Raw genomic sequence first — 20,514 nt, 5'->3', positions numbered from 1 at the left:
AACTACTGAGTCATCTTATCAGTCAACTTACATTCCTCTAAAACAATAATACATATTATATTGTGTTTCTGGGAACAAAATAAAAATGGTTGAGATCTCTTCTTTGCTTAATATCAACACTTTGTATTGCCATGTTTCGTTCTCGTTTCCGGATGAGTGAGCCAGCATTATATATATACCATTATTAGTAGTTCATTAATGGTGTAGGAAATGTCTTATTAATCTCAGAGTACCAATATCCATCTAAACAATTCGCTCGCTTAAATAAATCATTAATATTTAACTATCTTTATTATATATGTAAAGTAACAAGTGCTGACTGACTGATTCATCATCGCTGATCATAGACTATTAAATTTAGGGCTATGAAATTTGGTGACTAAGGAAGGAATTTTGGAAATTATACCTCTTTGAAATAGGGATTGAAAGTTTGTATGGAAGTCCGTCATTTTTAAAGTTAAAAATATGAAATTTAATTTTTGGGATAATGGTTTAAAATTAATATTTAAGCGTTTCTGCATATTCTACCCCTAATATGGTGAAATAAAGGTTGAATATTTGTATGGAAGTCTGTCTTTCTTTAAGTTTGAAACATAAAACTTTATTTACGGGATAATGGTTGGAAATGATTAGATATATTTTTAAGCGTTTCTGGATATTCTACCCCTAAGGGATGTAATAGGGGTTGAAATTTCGTATAAAGGTTAGTCTTGAAGTCGGCCATTTTTTTAAGGAGAGTAATGGTACTGAGGAATTTAAGACCTCCAAATTTATGCACCGACACCAGATTAATAGTAACGGCACTCCATCGTAATTTTATAAAGGCGAGAGTTATCCATGATGTGCTAAAGGAGAAACAGTGTATGTTCCACGAATATCTTTGACACAATCAGAATACCTCTTTAAGTTCAAGAGAGTACAGATTAAAGTCTGCTTCGCCGTGACAATTTATAAAACACATAAAGACATATTTAAAATGACTGGAATAGACTTAAGAGAAGACTGTTTTTCGCATGGACGGTTCTAATTAGCCTGTTCCAGAGTAAGCTCTACGAGCAGTCTGGTAGATCTAGCCCACGTAATATTTTGAATAATTCTGTAATATAATCAATTGCCATGCGAGCAATTATATTATATAAATAATATAACATTATAAAAAATATTATTTTAGGACAGAAACAACCGTTTCATCTTTATGAGATTAATAATTAAGCATGAATTCAAAACAGACAAATAAACGCAATTTCAAAAAACATTATCTAATAATGTATCAACGGTTGAATATAAATTATTGTCGTTCAGAGGCAGCCTAGGCAGTTTATTTAATAATAACGATTTCCATGTCACCTGACAGTCGTCCAGCAATTTGAATTGCATTTTTTTTTTTGACAATTGAAATCAAATGTACTGTAATTACGCTAGCTAGCTATTTTTTGTACTTCACAAACGGTACTAGCGAAACTAAAAAGCGAATGACTGTTAAAGCACCCTACTATAAATACGAACTTTTTTTAACAAATATCATTTTAGTTTTATTTAAGTTCAGATTAGTTAATTACATTTTAAGTCACAGATTTTTACATTAATAATTCTAGTATATTCAGTGACTTTAGCGTTCGTGTCATTTTTCGTGTTTTATTTTCGTTACGTTGTCGCGCTGCTTTAATTGTAAATTTAAGAGTTATATTATTTAGTTATATAATTCATTAATGAATATTTACGTTTACATTCTATAAATATAATTTTAACTTATTTGAATGAAATATTTTATATTTCACATACAATTCATGTTAAATTCATATCAAATAATATTATGCCCTTAAACATTCTCCGAAACGCGCGGTTAATAGTTTAATGTATATTTTAAGTACATTACAAATTAAAATTTCTCATTTATAAATAAAGATAATATTATTTTATTTATTTTCGTTGTATCTTACTTATATTTATAAAAAGCCGTGATTTTTGAGCCATCGCAGTTTCATAGGTTATAACCGATTTTTACGAAATTGGTAGGCGGTCGGTTAACTGTGCCACCTGCCAAACCATCCCTTGCATCGCAAAGATGCCTCCGACCATGATAACTAAGATGTTATCACTCTTGTGCCTGTAGTTACAATAATACTAAGTATTGTTGTTTGGTGGTAGAATTTCTGATGAGTAGATGGCACCTACCCAGACTGACTTTTACAAGGCCCCAAGTAAATCTAATAATGTACGAATATAATGATTGATATTTTAAAACAATTTCGTTCTAAAATTATAATGCTTTTAGCGGTAACATTTCTGTGTCAGAAAAGGTTGAATCTATTTCAATGGAATCAAAATCTATGAATTAAATTTATTAATTTATTCAGTCACGTATTATAAACTGTCTATCTCATTTATTAAAATTATCAAACTTCCAAAGTTGGTATTCAGATTTCAGCATATAAATAAACTAACTGAATATGCATTTCAGTATATGGTAACCAATATAATTACAATTATTCCGTCGAATCATTGTTAAAGTAAAAGCCCGTAATATAACTGCTGGGAAAAGAGCACGTAGTATTTATTTTTTGTTCCATTTGCTGTTGAAACACTTGATATAGTAGTGTAAAAAGATTCATCAGAAGTATAATACCTCGCCTTTTTGCCCTTCACTGGTGACAGGAGGGCTGGTTCGTTTTTTGACAAAAATAGCGGGGAAATGCTAGTTTTCTTGCCACCAGTCCACGCGGTCATCATTTAAACAGTAACTATTTTTAATTCATATTTGTAAACATATATTTAAGGTCTTCATCTTAATAATTATTATTTAAATAAAATTCTGGTCTACTGGACTGGACGGATATTTTTAGATTTCCTTTGATTTACTTGTTATTTTTATAACTGAACTATCTATGCTACGTGGTTTATTACAACTACCGCCAACGATTTAAATAATTTTTATTTTTAATTCGAACAGACAAATGTCACCTTAGTCTGCCCGTGACCACGAACACTGCAAAGTGCTCGAAACGTCGGGATGTTAAAATAATTAATATACGCGATTAAATCCGTTAAAAACTAGTTTTATTTCAATGTGTAATAATCGCGAAAATCTAAGACAACATTAATATGAGTATTTAACATAAAACATTTTATTTACATTCAAATCCAACTAATAATAGAGATAAGCGCCTTCAAACAAACATTAATGTCATATATTGGTATATATATTATTATAAACAATAGCTTAATTTAAAACAAAACAGATGTGGTGTATTTTATAAACACGTCTTACCTTCTGAAAGATGAAAACAAAGTTCAATTCGAATAAATCAAAACGCAATAGATCAAACTGTAACTCGGACGTTTTTCGCTGATTTACCAATTTCCCGCACTGCAACGTAGAGGAAAATACGGATGCGTGTTCAAATCACATTCAAATGAACAACGCTGAACTTGCAGTTTTTAAAACTGACAGCAGAACAGAAATTGGATTTAAATTGAATAAGCGTGTAAATAAATTATAAAAAATGGCATAAACAAGCCAAAACATATGCATAAATGTGTTTCATTATTTATATTTAACCACATTAAAATTAAGTATGAGAATAAAGACTAACAACACTCCTAAAGTGAGCCAACTGGCAGACAATCAAGGCCAATGACGAAGTCCTTATTATGAAACAAATAATACTACCAAATTTAGAAAAACCTATAACTAACAACATTTTATAGTTTTAGAGTCAAATTAAAACTAAACATAGCCAGACTTGAGTTAAATAAGCATCGTGGTGCAAGCATTGTTTTTCCAAAAAATATTATAAGAGACCTGGGGTGTTTCACTTATGGTCCAAAAATTGACCATCGACGAAAGACGGTCCTGCTACGTAGTCATCAGTAATCTTATAAATTAAATTCTTCAAACATAATATCAATGAAAGCAGTTGAAAATACACTACAGACATAAACAACACGTCTGTTAAGTATAGAAGATTAAAAAAAAACTTCAGTAAATCATAAAAGACTTGATTGTATATTGATATACTAATGAGCTACTTTGTATAAAAATATATAGAGAGCATTCCCGTGATCAGAAGCTCATTATCAAATGTCGGAGCTAGAAGCGGAATCGTTACCTAATAACTAAATCATACCGAAGCTAATTGAGTATTCGATCGTTTATCGGTTGATTTTGCAAGCTGCAATTGACCGTCCGAATCGCGCGAGCGATTGCTGCGTAGACCACTGATTCTCAATATGAAATCCCATAGGAAAATATCTAAACATTTATTATTAGATAACGTTAAGAGACAAGAAAATAGAGCCGAGATAGCCCAGTGGTTAGAACAGGTGCATCTGAACCGATGATTTCGGGTTCAAACCCACTGAATTTTCATGTGCTTAATTTGTGTTTATAATTCATCACGTGCTCGGCGGTGAAGGAAAATATCGTGAGGAAACCTGCATATGTGTGCAATTTCATCAAAATTCTGCCACATGTGTATTCCACCAACTCGCATTGGAGCAGCGTGGTGAAATGTGCGGAATGTGAATGTGATGAAAATTCATCGAAAAGGGTAAAAATTATAAAAATATTTATTAATATTGGTTAAGTTAGAATTTTTTTTTTTTTTGATAGAAAAATTTTTTTTTCTATACTTATACTATACAATTATGATATATTATTAATAAATATTTTTCAGCATATATTTAATATGTATATTTCTATTTACAGAAAAGCTTAAAGTAAATTACCCCATTTATGAACGAAACGTGTTTTGGCTGAATGTCATACAGGCCGTTAATTGAACTGCGCCGCTTAGTAGGCTAGGCTGTTAAATGAATGGTTAATAAGCAAAATGCCTGCAACATCTCCACCAAACCGCATTGAAACAGTTCTAAAATATGCCCTAAAGAGAGAAGGGGTCTTTTGTCCAGCAGTCAGACATATATAAACATTTCATATCAGAGGGTCACATATTTAAAGAAACCAAAGATTAAGAGAGCATACCTTTGTTTTTGGCGCAAGTTTTCGGATATTACGTCACTTGTACTTGGAAAAATGATTAATTAAAACGAACAAAGCATGATCGGGATAAAATTCGTGTCAATAAGTGACCGTTTGCGGTTTGCGATTGATAAGTTGAAATATTGAAACGTAATTTTCAAAGGTAATAAATAATGACTGAACCAAACTGTCTTTATTTCAGAATAGTTAACTTCGTGGAATTCATATTAGCGTAATTGCATTTCAATACGAAGAAACCATAATTATGCATGACTTTATTGTGAATTTTGAACTACATGGTAGGTAATAAAACATTTTTAACAATTGTATTGATTATACGAATAGAAAACGATTACTTGACATGTGATTTTTTTCATTCTAATCGCTGCGAAATTTGAATTTAAGTAGTGTTTAGTTCATAACAATAAAAATAAAAAAAGATTAAAATCTTAAAAAAAAAAAAATTTAAGTTGAAGTGTATCAATTTATTTGTATTTATTTAAGAAGCAACATTGTTCATAACTAAACCAAACTTAGTATTTTTTTTTTCTTTTATTATCTATATGACAACACTCAAAAGCGCGGCTACCGGCTTTCATTGTAACAAATTATTAGTAAGAACTTAGTTTTGTAAATTATATTATAGGAACTAAACTTATATTATAAAGTAAATGTGGTAAAATATTATTAGTTTATGTCGACGAATCATAAGATCGTATTCAATCAATCAAGAATTGTGCTTTAGCGTCATGAACGCACTAGGTAAACTTTCTTTACAACATTGCATTTCAAAAATAGTATAATTTAACCAAGTACAATATTCAATATAAAACAAAATTTATTTGTCATATTATACAAATCGTACAAGACGCCTTGTGTATTCTTTTTTTTTAAATCTTCTTTAACATATCAGTAGGTTTATTCGTTCAATTTCAATAAACAAATAATAATATTACGAAGAATTTACAATAAATACTTTTTTCGAAATTCGTAACAAATATAATTCCTTATTTTTTTATGTATATTTATATATTATAGGCGAACTAGCATATGGGTCACATCTGGTGGACTTAATCACCCATAGGCTTTAGCGTTGCAAGAAATATTATCCATTTATTACAACACTAATTTGCCACTAAACTTGAGAACTAAGATCTAATGTCTTGTACCTGTAATAAGACTTGCTCAACACTTGGATGTGGGATTTAACCCAGCAGATGCAATTATTTGATTTTTATCAAATAGCTTAAAAACATGCTCCATTATACAATATTTTTTATAGGATATAATTATACAGTAATAGCTAGGTCCCTCAAAACTTAGCTCCACATTCGGCATGAACATCATTGCCACGCGAGGGACGAACATTGGTAGCTTTTAAGTTTATAAACAAATGGCTAACGCTCCTCTAGTAACTCAAGAAGGAGATATAGAAGCATATTTAGGAATACACGTATAGGATCGCTTCCCGTGATAATCGCGTCTGTAGCTCGTGTCAGTGACAGAATGCACACCAGTAACTCTCGGCTATCCGGTTGGTCGGGAATCAGGAATAGGGGTGTTAGGGAAAAATCCTTAAGGACAGCAACCGATGAACAAAGCGAGAAGGATGCTACTTTGCAGTGCAAGAAGATGTATCCCGCAAGCACAATTTGAAGATGCAAGAAAGAATTGGTTATTAGTAGAAAAACTTACGTTTTGTTATTTTAACTCCAGAGCCGAAAGGCACGCTGAATCACTCCAATATCTTCTCTTTCAACTGCGTCGTTGAATGAATCAGAACAAAGTACGAACTACAATAACGATAGAAGAAGGAAATGGACGCATCAGAAACAAGTAGAGCTAATATTTTACTACTTCGTAGCAAAACGCGAAGGTACTCCCTAGTACCTAGGAACATAGGTATATTAGTAAATTAGAAATAATATTTAAAAATACAAACCCAGATAAACCTGCAGTTTATAGATTTATCGGTAACACACTATCAAAATTAAGCACGTATAATTTTCAAACAAAATCTTATTTCTCACAAACAACTGAATCGAATCAAGCAACGAGCTACTAGCCAGATGCAATATTTTAATCAAACCGACTCAAATATCAGCGTTAGTTTTCGACAATATAGCACAAGAAATTTTTGAAGAAGACACGTTGATTAGAAGACACGTTGTTCACTACAACGAACAAGAAATAAGCCAATTTCCTGAATTATATCAAATTGAAGATGAAAACAACATATTTCAGACATTAGAATTAATTATTGTGCAAAAAAGTATTTCTTGACTACTGTTATTACTTGACTACATTAAAAAAATTTAAGACTGTCTTTAGATTAATTTTATAAAAACTTCCACAGGACGTGATTAAATTTTACATGCAATCCGCATCTTGAATCTTCCGAACGAAATGACACGTTCCGTCTAGTACACAGGCAATTGTAATCTCCTTAAGTGAACAGGATTCAAGTGCTTCTAACTAGACAGCTGGACGCCACTACTTAAGACTAATATTTTAGTAGAGGCAACGTCGCAACGTCGGCAAAATCATAAAATATATTTAAAAAATTAAGAATATTAAAATTATAAAAAATTGCTCGCAAACTAAACTAAGGTACTTAATATAATCAATCTTTATATAGGTATGTATATCAACAAATCAACTAGAGCCGACTTATATGAAAACTTTATAAAAAGTATAATTAACAGATATATTTTCATAATATGTAATTCTATTAATGAAATTGCACCAGGAACTTTGTAAATGATACTAAACATTTTGCTAATAAAATTATTATATTCTTATAAATTGCATTGAGTCAAACAAAATACGTAACATAAATAAACTAAGTAGTATTGTTAGCAAAACAATTAAAAATATTAACACATCTCCTCGTAAAACTAAATGATTATATGATGGACCGATCTGTCACACCGCAACCGGCCAAAAGTTACCGCCAATTTCTGCAGACAAAGTTCACGACATCTCCGTTTAGGACCGCTAGCACTTTATTATTTCAAACATTGTACTTCGTCTAGGTTAATTATCGAGTAATTTGTGTAAAGTGCAGTCTCACTATAAAATAGAAACCTGACAAAAACTACAAACGCGAGTCAAACATGATTGTTTTTTATTCTTAAAAAACATAATCAAGTGTTACTTTTCCACTGACGAAATAAACATGCGAAGTTTGCTAACCAGCGGGTCTTAGTTGGGCTTCATATGCTCCTTCGTGTTTTATACTCACATGTGTACTGCATGTCCGCTTTTGTGGACTGGCCTAAGGGTAACGTCCAAAAATGACACCGTCGAGCTGTATCCTGATAAAATTCACTATTCAGCAGAAAATATTAACCCAAGTTAAACAATTGAAACATACATAATCAATCAAAATTTAATCAAAACATCACCAAATTAAATAAATGTATCTGTCACACACGCTAACTAAGCTTACCCTCAAAGTGACTGCTACTTACAGTCAATGACAATGTTCCATCTCAATGAATAGATATTATTGGGTATTGTAATCGCGCATTTTTCTTAAAAAATGTTCAATCAATATAGAATAAAATATATATTTTTTCTTGTTATTATGTGTACTCTGTCCACATTTACATGAGAGTAGAGAACAGGGAAAGAGTGGAGATCGCTCTTATAGCATGACGGCATACGAGTTTTTATCAATTCAGATTCTATTCAGTGCCTAGGCAATGATGTCATGTCATTTACAGATAGAATATGGCTTAGCTATTGCCACATTATAAGTAAGACCATATCTAATGTAGCTTATCAAAAAAAATTCGTCGTTGCGAGAAAAATATTACGTAAAATTAATAACACCCCTAACCCCAGCTTTGGGGAGTAGTAGCGGAACGTCGACAACTTCCATGTTTTTCTTTGAAGAAGGTCAGTAGACGCTCTCGTATGACGTTTCTGTTGTTTAAAAAGAGATTATTAGTTTCCTTATATATGTACTTTATCATTTTACAGTCGACAGCGAGTTTCCTTCAATATACTACATCTAACAAAAACGGCAATATAACCTAACCAGTGAATAAAATAAAAATCATAATATGTAACTACTTACTAAAATTTTCACGACATTAGGCTTCTTTGATACACTTCCAGATATGAAGTAGCTATGGGAGAAACTCAGTCAGTTATTAAACACTTAACAAAAACACACACTTAACAAAAAAAGTATGGACTTTAGAAAATGCAGAAATTATACAAAAAATCATGTAAGATTTTAATCAAAATATTATAGAAAATAATTGTCAATGACAATGTAGATATAGTAGATAATGGTGACGGTGAGCGTTTAATACGCATGAGATTAGGCAAAATTTAAGAAAGGTTTTTACTTATGTAACCCATTAATATATTATTTTAATGTCATTTAAAATTGTTGAACCAACTTAAAAAAAGAACTGTACTGCACTAAAAATGAAAAATAGCTGAAATGTGTTTTTAATTAAAATACGTTTGTGTACAAACAATAATCGAAGCCAATTGCTACGTTATTGAGAAATAAAACAATATTCGCAAAGAGCCACACTTTAACAACAGACTAATAATAGTACTTTATTCTGAAAACGGTACGTTATACGTCAAATCACGACCATACTTACCTCAATAGAATGATGTAGTACCTTTATATATTTTAGGAGCTAAGATTAGATACGACAACCGGATCTTAGCCATCGATCGTAATTAATAATAATTCTATGCAAGAACCATTGCCTGTTCGCCTCCTAATTCATATTTATAATCCTTTCAATATCATGTTTATCAATAAAAGAAATATCTTGAGGAAACCTGCATAATGCTGCTTCAATGTTGTTTACACCTTTAAAGACGTATCACTTTGTATGTTACCCAAGGCAGATATTAATTTTAAGTGCTTAGTGATAAGTTAATGGTGTAACTTTTCCAACAAATAAATAAACAATAAATAAATAAATAAATAATATGTCAAATGTAATTCTAGCAGGTGGAATAAGCTCCAAGCCTTTTTATTAAAAGTAGAGAAGGTCTTTGACTTGACTTTGAATATTTTTTAATTCACAAATAGAAATTTCTAATTTAAGATATTATGTAGTATGATTAGCACAGCAGAACATAATACGTCGGTTGATGCCAAAAGTCCTAATTCTATAGGCCATAATGCGCATGTTAGCTTTACCTTGTATTGGTGTAATCAAAACAGTATCAAAGGAACTAATCCGAATCGGGTTTATTTTATACACGGATTTCTGATAAGTGAAATGTACATTCTACTAAGTACTATTGCGTTAAAGCAAGAATTGCATTTTCAAAAGAATAAAAAAAATATTAAATACTCGCAATCTTGAAAATATAGAAGCGTTACACTTGCTTTTCGATTGTTAAAAATCTACCACCATTTCGAAAAAGAAAGCCAATGACCTAAGAAATACGAAAAAAAACTCAGCAGGATTTTACTATCTCAAATTGAACAATTATGGGTTTCACAATAATGAAAAAGTTTATTGTATTTTACTTGTTTCTTAAATAATATTAGAAGTTGACACTTTTAAAATCACTCACACACTCAATTTCTGGGAAATCTTTTGGTTTCATAATATAACATTATCAAATATACGTGTTTATACAGCAAAGCGATAGTTATTATTATTATTTCTTTAAATTAATATGGTAATTAATCTTTCAAGAACAAGTTAAAAGTTCTACAAATAGATTTATTTTGCAGAACAAATGGTTTTAATGGCTGAAGCGTTCTCCAAAATATAAGAACAAAGTATATACTGTCAAAGTAACTAAATACAGTTTATTGTTTTAGGAAAGTCTACAATGCGTTGTCTTCTCGCATATATATTTATACGAGAGGCTCCTTGAAGTATAGTGTATATAGTGATACCAAGTAAATATATTTTGTTTCTAAAACATCTAAAGCAATCATAATTTTTTAAAAATACATTCGTTGTAGTACATCTTACTTTCGGACAAGTAAATTGATTTTTTTTTTCCTTTTCAGTGTATAATAATTAGTTATTTACTTCACTGTATAATAGTTACATTAAAACATACTATTTCAGAAAGAGTATTGTTCATATATGGCAATTCATCGATATAAATGAGGAATAGAAATGGACCAAGAATATAACCATGAGGGACCCCACACTAACTGGAGTTCCAAGAGATGTCTTTTCATGTATCGAAATTAATTTGTCTCTTCCAGTTTTGTAATTTTCCACATCATTTTAATTTTGTATGGTGCGCCCATATTTTTTTTTCTTACTTAGGCATGGAACATTCTCGTTTGAATAATTAAGACTAGGCACTAAAATAGTTTATAAAAATAATACCAGTTTTATGTCCTATATAGTCTATACAACCTTTGTACAACCTTTGCTACTCTTGTAAATTCGGCAGTTGCCCAATAATGAATAATGATAAATCCGTGAATTAATTGTTTTAGAAGTAAATATTACATAATTAATTAAAAATAATTATCAACATTAGAATTTTCGTCTGTTGGTATATTGGTAGATGAGAACTTTGCGTTAATTTTGAACTTCTTCATTCAATTTGTATTTATTGGTTTTTTTTTTGTAAATACTTTTATTCCCTTTTTTATTTGAGATTGAAATGAAGCTAATTGTACTTAACTATACTAACTTAACATATTTATGATAACATAATGACTGAATATAGTGTCAATACATGTTGTAGTAGATTCAGTGATTCTAATTGGCTTAAAAATAAGGATCACATTATACATTATTATTATTATTGCTTGTATTACATTTTGTTTATTTTTTGTACGAAATTGTAGTAATTTATCAAAATATAAAGATTTTTAGGTAAAATTATATTGAGACTACTTCTACTGTCTTAAAATAAATTTTAAATTATTTAAAAATAAAATTTTTATATAATATCTCCAATTTAAAAAAAAAAAATCATCAACAATATAATTATTTAAGTAAATAATGAATGAATTAATTAATCTACTATCTAATTGGTATTGTTATGGTATATTTTACTTTTCGTGTAAAAAAAAGATAACTTCAAGTCGTGTTCATAAATATTTATAAATAATGGTAAAAATCCGCAAGTCTTTTGATTATACGCTACAACTAAGTCGAGGAACAATTACTAAATTCCCAGAACATTGGTGCCGCCCTGTCGGCCGCCTGACCCCACAAGAATTCCACCTTTCATTACTATAACTTCAATAAAATTAAACATGAAGTCTGTTTTGTGCTGTATATTGTTTATTTCATAAAATAGCCATCTTAAATTTTTGTCAAGACAGTTATAATCCGTAAATTTCCCACTTCTTCCAGGTGTGTGTATTTCTCCTTTTACTTTAAGGAGAAATTTCACAAATATTTGGCTTGAATGACTATCATCTTGAGACCATTGGTGTAGTAGTTGCATTAATTCCAGAATATTCAAAATCAAACAAAATACATTAAAATTTTTACATATGGCCACTAATAAATAAAGAGATGAGTAATTAATAAATGAGAGAACGGAAAAAAACTACTAAATCAATGTAAAACTCATACCAGAAGTAGCAGAAGGTTTTAGTATATCATTACAAGTGTAAATTTTATATTTTTATAATCAATAAATATCTATTATGCCAGCACAACACTGACAATATAACGGTTTTACCAATGGGAATATTAGATCTAGAGATTTGACAATCTATGATCAACGGATCTGTTTCGGGTTTCTTCACGACTTATAAATAAATCCCCATAATTATTAACACTTTGTCAAAATTAATTTTACGATTGTCAAGAATCTGTCAAAACAGTAAAGTACCAGGCCCTAAAGGGCCATTCATCATTGGGTTTTCCGAGATGTATGAATCTATGGGATATTTCGGTAAATATAATATTCACGACAAGGGTTTATATACCGATTTATTCAAATGTAATAAAGTTTTACTTAAATGTAAAACTGTAAACAGAAGCGATCCTGTTAATTCGAGGCCTCGAATTTCGCTACTTCTGCCAGGAAGCAAAATATTTGAAAAAATATTTTAAATTAACCTCTTATTTATTTCAGTATAAAGAGCATTTTTCATAGTGAGCAATAAGGTCTAACCAGAGGTCGCTCCACCTCTCAGTTTGCTGTATGATGTCTGAGAAAAATCTCAAAATGTTATTGATATATTCTGTGTTCTTTCTAAAGTATTAGATTAAGTGGCGACGTTTTTACATAAACATAAAGCTCTTGACATCGTTGCTTCAACAATAGAACCCAGCATGTTTCTGTAAATGGGATAATCTTCTGGATCTGTTTTAAAAATGGTCGTTCCATAGGGATCAACTTTGGGTCCTTTCCTGTTTTTGATGTATGTAAATGATCGCTCTAGGTTAATGGTATTTATGATATTGTAACATTGTGTATATCAATAACAACATCGATGACTTTGATTGAAACTGAAACCCATTTTATAAACACGAGAAGTATAGATAAAGTAAGTTACTAAGTAAAATTAAGTTTTCGACTTCACAAAGCTTGTACATCCTTCGTGGGCCATGTACTCGATTCTATAACCAAATTTCGCAAAAAAAAATTGGCATCTGCCTAAAGCTATATTTCAAACTGATAAAAAAATACAAATAAGATTTATTATAATATTCTATATAAATGAGAGATTTACGTTAATTGTTGACGGATACAGGATACATACTCATAAATATAATTGTATGTAATTATTTATACAGGTCTTTCTTGATGGAAACGAAAGTCCAAAAGTAGTATTGTTAAGGTCCGGTTACAGGCACACGGGACATAAACATCTTAGTTCCCGAGGTTGGTGGCTCTTTGGCAATCTAAGAAGTGGTCATTCTTAGAGTGCTAATGCATATGGCCCGTGGTAGTCGTTTACCTCGGTAGATTGTACACGTGCTTGACCGCCTACCAATAGCATAAAAAAGGAAGAACATAGTTATTTATAAGGTTTACTTGGGAGAAAAATTGGTAATCAATACAAAAAAATTGCCAGAACGAAAGTCTAGTAAATATTATAAATATAAACTAGTATAGTTTCATAAATTTCCTAGCTATTTCATAAAATACAACAGCTACAGCCCTCGAAATAGCAAATATACCTAGCGACTTTACTACTAATTAAAATAATAAACTTAGTTTACTATGGTTCTATATGGTTTTTAATATAAGACACAATTTAATTTCAACGATGTTATAATAATATAATAAAAGATTTTTTATATTTTTTATCTTTTTAAATAAATTTCATCATCATGTTTGGAATATGCATTATTTTTTTTAAAAACAATAAAAAGTATTTACTATCACTCATTTAATTCTAAACTTAAACAATACCAACCAAGTGGTAATTCAACTATTATAATATCTCTCAAATATTTCCCGTATGGAAACTGTTATAAGGTTTTTTTTTTTATTATTTATATATCGAATTATTACAGCTTAGATGTCTAATTGTATTTTAAAAAAGGAACAAACCCCTTTTATGCTTAAGAGATATTATTTTTATAAAAGCGGTCTACCTGCTTACATTTCATACTAAAAAAAATAAACTATTGGCTGATATTGACACGGCTCGCCACGTATTTTAGTTATTTCCACCGTAGAATTCTATATTCTACTCTAGGGTAATGTAGCTGATATAAATACCATTTGTATTGCAGAAGAAGTCAAGAAATATTCGTGCAATCTATAAACTGGTATAAAATTTTCGTTAAGAGTTATATTTAAAGAAATTAAAATAATGACAGTCGCTTATCAATTTTTATTTGATAATGTTATATATGTACGCAAAAAAGATAAACGATTTTTCCAGAAATTGTGACGCATATATTATTAAGACTAGGAACAAGCATAAACTTGTTACTTCAATTACCCGATTACACAGGGTTAGTTACTCTTTTGTGGCAGAGACAATGTTTACATTTTTACAACTGAATTCCAGAAAACGTTCAAAAATATTCAATTATAAAATCTAAAAGAATCGTTTAAGAGCGTTTGTGTGCTAAAGAATACACACACAGCACACCTTAGGAATGAGATGATCGCCTCCAGGCTGTTTAAAATAACTTATTTTTTGTTATTGTTTGAAAACAATAATTGTAAAATATGATTTTTAAAACAAATCCCGCTGAGTTTTTCGTCGGGTCTTCTCAGGATCTAGGTGCTTGTTTCCAAGCCGGTGGTCGATTTCGGACTGTCAAAAAGCAAGTCTAACGCTTCTATATTGAAAAGATATAAAGATTTTTGACTTTGACTTTGACTGTTCCTTAGTAAGAACCCTATTTAACCAATTAAATAGAGAGTATATTAAATTAAAAGAATTCTTAAGTATCTTAAATATATCACATAAAATAAAAATAAGTAACAGCCCATAATGGTTTCATTGGTTAGGAAATCGACCTCCTTTTTAAGAAAACGATTGGAGCTTATTCTACCACGCTGTTCCATGGTTTGTGGGTTGATATTTATAAGTACCTAAATATTGAATTGCATCTAAATGAACATTTATATACTTTCCGAAAGTAATCTTTTATCACAAAATACATTATAATGTAAAGTAAAAATTCAAATTCATGTTTTATTGGAAATTAAACCTGAATTTAGAGTACGCCATCAAAATTCAAAGATCAATTAGTAAGACGCGGAGTGCCTTTGATCTCACAAGAGCTTCTGCGTCGGTCGGCTTCTTTAATTCGTCGGACACCAAACAGATTATACACTTTTGTTCGCCGGCTTCAGCATATTTAACAAGGGTTTTGGGTGAAAATATTTTTAATATGAAAGGTAAAAGTAATTAGATTAGTTTGATCACCGTCTTATCGCTCAACCTCAATTACGCGAAGAGGGTTATTATCGCAAAATTTATTTTGAAAATCTCTATTGCTATTATTTAAATATTCTCTAAGCTTTTAAAAGGTCCACGCTATAATCAAATGTTGATTATTATTATTAATGTAGGAATCGACTACTGACATACCATAAACCGATTAAATCATGATTTAATTAGTTTATGTTAAGAAAATGACCCAAACGACAAACGTGTACTTCTTAGATCGAAAATTACCAATTATTAGGTAATTGATAATTATCGATCCATCGTTTCAATTTTAGCTTTTATGTTATTCTACTTATCTTTGTCACTCGTTCATATACTACAATTGTTATATGTATGTATAACAAATTATTTTTATTGCACGTTTACTAAAGTCTCATAAAATTACAGCTTGTTGTATTAGCAGCTTTACTTTTATAAAAATGAATTAGTTCAAATGGTTTCAATTTTATAATACTTACGTTTATTAACCGTAAATGCTTATGAGATGTTTCAGAAAGTCTACGGTTTCCATCAGCATGGAGAGAAGAGGACAGTTTCTAAATCATGAGTTTCTTCAAATAACATTTGTAGAAATAAATGTTATAATAGTGATGTCTATATTTTTCGTAAATAATTCATATGTTTTATTTTACCTGGAGTTTTCTGCAAGTTCCGGTTTCAACTTAATTGAGCCAACGTAACTAACTTAAAACTTTCCCAGTCAAATATTAAAAAAACATGGATTTAAAAATGTATACTGCTTTTAAGGGTCTTTTCGAATGTTTTTAAAGTTCAAATGTTTTTTTTTTTTTTGTAAGGAGTTTTTTAAATGAATCGTACCCATAGCCACCTCGGCAAATTATTTTGGTCAGTCTACCTAATTTAAACCAAAAAATATACACTAAACATTGTTAAGTAAAGTTAGTTAATGTTAAAGCATACTCGACTGCTTCAATAGAGTAAGAACTAATTATTTTACACTATGTAAGCAACGATTTGTCGGATACCATAAACGTTAATAATAAAAGATTGTTCAGATCAAATCGAATCCATATCAGAATACCCGTTGCATGCCACGTCCGATCCTGAACGTTGCCCGTATTTTGTATGAAATTAGAATTTCGCGACGAATTTTGCAAGTTGGCACACCGTGAAATTGTATCTGGTTTGCAACGGGCGTCAGGCTGACGCAGAAATACTTCGCGATCCGGGACAGACGTCATAAGTTCCTAAACCGAACGTTCTGAAACATTTTACTATATTCCAAGGTATCTTATCTACATACGTACCACGAATATTGCGAAACTTACCGCTAATTAGACCGCGTAGTGGTACAATTATGTTAATTTAATATCAAAACCAAAGTTTTCTACTTATTTTGGTAAGATTACTTTGGAATCGCAGTTCTTGTTGCGATTCAAGTTTTAATCGGTAAGTTTTTATTGCGGAAATTTTTTCTTATTAAAATACGAAAATGGTGTATTATGTCATACGATTTTGATCAACAGAAATAAAATAAGCAATTTTATGTAATTGAAAACTTCAAAGGCTTCTTTTTTCAACAAATAAGAATCAATAATTACTGGAAACAACCTTTTTATTTAAGGTAATTATTAGCTTTATATACAACGAAATGTTTCTAAGATTCAGTTATAAGAAACATTTTATTTTCTCTTTTTTCTAAAGTAATTTAAAATCGTTCGTTAATTTTGTGTAAATAGTTTTGTATTTTAATATATATATATTATTTTTTTAATTTATTGACAATAAAATAATGTAATATAAAACAAATACCCTTAGGCTTAGGCAGGGACTACACACCTGGGTGTTACATCGTTCGCTTCAGGCGTACTAGAAATATTGTTTTAATTTATTTTTATACAATGTTAAAACTATTAACTTCCTATGTTGACGACATAGAGGCGAGAAATATATTCATCTATTCTTTACAAAGTTTTTTGACTAAAACAAAACTGCTGAATTATAATCGTTATGAAAATCAGATGTTCATTATACAACGAATTTTTTTAAGGTAAAATCATCATTATTTCGTAGAAGAATTAACCTTGACCAGGAAAAATAAACGTCCGCACAAATACACTTCTTAAAAATACGAACACGAAAATATATCTAAAAATGTAAAGATTATTATAACTACTGCATTAATATACTTCGTTATCATTTTCGCATTATTCTATATATGTATAAGAGCCTTATCTTCATACACATATATTTTACTTAGTGGTAAGCCTTTATGCAAGTTCGTCTGAGAGAATAGGTGGTACCTACCACCACATTCTACTACCGAACAGCATTACTTCCTATTGTTGTGTTCCGGTTTGAAAGGTGAGCCAGTGTAACCACAGGCTCAAGGGCGTAACTACATCTAAGTTCCCAAAATTGATGACGCATTGACGATACAAAGAATGTTTTATTTTTCTTACAACTCCAAAGTGTGAGGGCGGTAATGACCAATCACCATCAGGTGGCCCATTTACTCTTCCGCCTACCTATACTGTAAAAATATACATATTCATATATATAAATGTTCTTACATATTAAAATATACTTTATTTCAAGTAGACTCTTACAAGCACTTTTGATATGAAATAGAATACAGAACTACCACTAAATAAATGTATATTCTTCTGAGAAGTACTGACAAAAACTCGATAGTTACCCTCATCCCAAATTATATAACAGTCAACAATAAGCTTAATTAATGTCCATACGTGTATAGAAATCAGCGAACTGTAATGCTTATTTATTGTGTAATATACACAATAAAAAAGAGAAGTATACTCTTGTATAATATGTACAATAATCGGCACAGTTACAATATATTATAATATTTTTTATTATACGAGTAAACAGCCTGACTAATATATTACGATTCGAAATTTAAAAATAGTTTTGTTTAGTAATGTAGAGGCGCACTAAGAAAGGATTACGAAATCTTTACGGGGATACTACGCTTCTTAACGTTGACCATTACCGGTACGCTTTATTAAAATATATTTATATTATTTGAATTGACAATTATACTAGTAAATATATAACAATACATAAAATACTTATAGAAAAATGTAAAGGTGAAAGAATCTTAGATACAAAAGTGATTTTGTAAGTGGAACGAAATCTCGTCGTTGTAATGTGGACATCGCGTGAGTCTATGTAGCGTGTTCGGGCGAAGGAGTACCGAAGTATTACCCGCAATAGAACTTGCACCATGCGCATTGTGCTATATCTATAGGATCATGAAGATTAGACATATTCGTTCTTACTATATCTTGTTCATAAAAATTCATACTACTAGGTAGGTATATCGATAGCAGCCTGTAAATTTTCCCACTGCTAGGCTAAAGGCCTCCTCTCCCTTTGAGGAGAAGGTTTGGAGCATATTCCACCACGCTGCTCCAATGCGGGTTGGCGGAATACACATGTGGCAGAATTTCGTTGAAATTAGACACATGCAGGTTTCCTCACGATGTTTTCCTTCACCGCCGAGTACGAGATGAATTATAAACACAAATTAAGCACATGAAAATTCAGTGGTGCCTGCTTGAGTTTGAACCAGAAATCATCGGTTAAGATGCACGCGTGTTATAACGCGTGCATCTTAACTGGGCCATCTCGGCTCTAGGTAGGTATATATAACTATTTATATCCATGCCGGTTCTTCTCGGCATCGCTACGTTAAATACAGTTCTGTAAAAGAAGGATTCAAAAATGCTTGTAAATAAATGCCTACTTGAACAAAGTAAATATTGATTTTGATTTTGAGGCCGATCGGTCAGTTGTTTTGGTACTATTGTTAATTTGTAAACTGCTCGTTTGTTTAATAGACAACTTGTAACGTTGCAACTTTTGAGCTTCCGAGATATAACTCATGTTAGACCAATTAATCGGTCAATTGAGAATAGTGTTTATTGAGAAAAGCTACAGCGATAACTACACAACCATGAGAAGTGGAACCGTAAATGATATTAATAATTTATTATCAATGAAACAAAGTTATTTTGAAATTTTATAACAATTGATTTGTTTTTAAATGCAAAAAAGCAAAGTCATCCTCCTGCCCTTATCCCAATTTTACTTGGGGTCGGCGCAGCATGTCTTCTACTTCCATACTTCTCTGTCAGACGTCATCTCACAAGTAACATTCTTTCTAACCATATCGTCTTTCACACAATCCATCCATCGTTTCTTGGGTCGTCCCCTACCTCTATATCCATCCACATCCATACTCAAAACCTTTCTCACAACATGGTCCTCATTCCTTCGCATAACAAGCCCATACCAAGACAGCCGGTTTCCAGATAGCTTCTCGGTTACCGGTGCCACTTTCAAACTTCCTCTTATGTACTCATTCCTTACTCTATCCATTCGCGTAACACCACACATGGCTCTCAGCATTCTCATCTCCGCCACATGCAATTGTCTTTCAATCATCCCTTTTATAGCCCAACACTCTGATCCATATAGAATAGCAAAGTATAATATGGTATTTACCATACCCGATAGAAAAACAATAACAGTTGAATTAATAATAGGAAATATAAATAATAAACTAGATACACACTCTATGCATTTTTGACAGACTTAAGGAAAATTCTTACTATACTTGTAGCTACTTGCTAAAGTAAGACAATAACCATTTTTTTTACTTGATGGCAGGGCCTATTGTAAAATGTATAACATGTAA

The sequence above is a fragment of the Vanessa atalanta genome, chromosome 7 (assembly GCF_905147765.1).
Source record: "Vanessa atalanta chromosome 7, ilVanAtal1.2, whole genome shotgun sequence".
Classification (NCBI taxonomy): domain Eukaryota; kingdom Metazoa; phylum Arthropoda; class Insecta; order Lepidoptera; family Nymphalidae; genus Vanessa; species Vanessa atalanta.
This window is presented reverse-complemented; position numbering follows the sequence as displayed.